Source organism: Palaemon carinicauda, chromosome 6 (genome assembly GCF_036898095.1).
Source record: "Palaemon carinicauda isolate YSFRI2023 chromosome 6, ASM3689809v2, whole genome shotgun sequence".
Lineage (NCBI taxonomy): Eukaryota > Metazoa > Arthropoda > Malacostraca > Decapoda > Palaemonidae > Palaemon > Palaemon carinicauda.
This window is the reverse complement of record NC_090730.1, coordinates 116,656,480-116,658,979: the sequence shown is the minus strand read 5'-3', so window position 1 is coordinate 116,658,979 and position 2,500 is coordinate 116,656,480. Positions and strand designations below refer to the sequence as shown.

Genomic DNA, 2,500 nt, shown 5'->3' with positions numbered 1-2,500 from the left:
TCAGCATGGAAAACGTTACCTGGAATAACATTTTCTGTGATAACTGTGACGTGATCGTCCCTATCTGAGCGAGCTTGTTCGTGGAAGACCCCAAGGGCGTGAAGGAGCTCGTGGATTGGCTTCCCGACGCTGCCAAAGCATCTCGGAGACCTTTCATCTGGTTGCCTTAAGGAGACGATCTGCTGCCCTCCCCTTTTTCCTATGTAAGACCAGCATCTGTCGGGATACATTAATGGATTAAAAAGTATTCTGGAACCATTACAAGAAGAGAATGATATATTTTAGGAAGACCAGTAACATTTGATTGCCAATCATTGGATAAATACGATTAAATTGCCAGTTGTAAAATTTTGAAAATATGCTAACCCTAAGGTCTGTCTTTGAGATAATGGTGATTGCTATACCATAGCTTGATCAAATTCAGGATTAAAACTCGTTAGACAATTGGAAAGCTCTAAAACTTCTAGAAGAAATATTTTGTGAATGAAAACTTTTCAAGAATTCTGCTATTGAAACAAGAACGGGTCAATCTTGCTTGTATCTTTGTGATGTAATGGATAACATAAATGCCGCACTTTTAAGATTATGTATAACAAAGTTCTCACTAGCTATTAATAAGAAGAAATTTATCACAAGTCACATTTATTTTAGTTAACCTACTATACTGAAATTTCTTCCTCGGAGGGTAGTAAGTGTGAAACAAAGATTTAGATGGTGACAATGGGGACAAATCGTCTATCTGTGCCAGTAAAGGGGTCCAAAATCTGCCTTTTTTTTCCTGATGCCATTAAAATATACTAAGAGGCTCTTGTTACATGCCCCATAACATGAACAGAGACCGTTGCAAACATGACTTTATTCCACCTGTGTTGGTAATTTGGTGGAGATACGAAATTCACTTACCCGGCTGGCTGTTCTACTGGCCAGATGAGAAGGTAATCTTTGGCTTTCCCGTCCCAGGGGACGAAATTGATGCAAGTCATGAAGTTTAAGGTTGAAATGGCTCTCTCTATTACCAGCCTCTCATTAGGAACTGGAAAAAGATAGAGAATGGTTACTACGTATGGTTATGTACATTGTGGTTGCACCTGATATTCATATTTATATATCAGTGAATACACTTCATATAACAAAGTTACTCCCCAAGTCAAGTTAAAAAAAAAAAAAAAATTTGTTTAGTTTGGTTATTTGAATATCCACCAGAATCAATTTCATTTTTTATTAAGAAATATGAATCATAAATATGTAAAAGAAAAAAAATGGAATAGAAAAAGATGATTTTGGGAAACCTACTCACGATAGAGGGAACTGATGACAAAGGGAACGGTGCCGTTTGTCCATTTTCTCTCGGGAAAGACATCCCACTTTAGTCCAACTCGCGTGTGAGCCAGAAACTGTAACAAAACATTCATAAGTGTACATACATACATATATATGTGTATACATACATATATATGTATATACATACATATATATATATATATATATATATATATCTCATAATAATAATAATTATAATTGCTTCGATTTATCAATTTCAATTTTCCAAGATTAAATTATAAATAAATGTATTCCCATTGAAATATTTCATAACAATATAATCATATAGCGCATTTGACGTCAGGTGAAAAAGAAATTTCACTACAAAGAGTTAGAATTGAAGACAATTAGTTAATTGACTAAGTGAATTATGGTAGTCTCGTCGGTACAAATTTTTAAATTTCTTTAGTGATTCCATATTTTCCAATAATTTATTGAGGTGCCTTCAATTAAGAAATTTTAACTTGCATTTGCTTAAATGAATGCATAAAAATGCTCTTATGAAAAAACTGATAAAGACTGTTTTACCTCTGGGCCTAATCCAGCCATATCTCCTTGGAAGAATCCAGGAGTGACTTCGGAGTCTTGGTGATCTTGGAGTAGCAAGGTCTGAGATTCAGGCGGGTAAGTCCAGCACTGTAACATGAATGTGTGTTTAGTATTTGTAGAATTTCACTAATGTTTTTATATACACCAAAGTTTTTAACATTTTTGATGCTCCAAGCTAACAAAAACATTTTAGATGAAAGAAAAAGGTATTCTTATGAAGCTGGTCTAGCGTTGAGTAATTAATTTATTTATGTATTTCAAATGTGTATTTAAGAGATGAATAGCCAGCTCATAAGGTGAGTTCCTCTCTTGTAGCTTTAAGCTTTGTATGTAAATTGAATAAGACTTTTGTTGTTCATTTCAATGTATTTTTATTTCAAGTCAGTAAATGTAAATTTACGTTATTTTTAATAATTAACTTTTTATTTTACGTATTTTGCTACAAAGTCTTACATAATCTGATTAAGTATGCAGTAAGAATTATACAAGGTATGAACAAGGTCTTATGTAATTTTTTTATGGTATTGCGTCATGGTTGTGAGAGATTACGCCATTCTTATATTTGCTACGTGTTTAGAAGGTTCTTGAAAAACCAAGAGTTATTTTATCTTTATACAGTATTATTATTCCG

General features: G+C 33.3%; 1 pseudogene; it reads right to left on the bottom strand.

The window, feature by feature from the left end:
* LOC137642174 (hatching enzyme 1.2-like) overlaps nt 1-2,500 on the bottom strand; it is a 458,262-nt pseudogene that overhangs the window by 5,507 nt on the left and 450,255 nt on the right.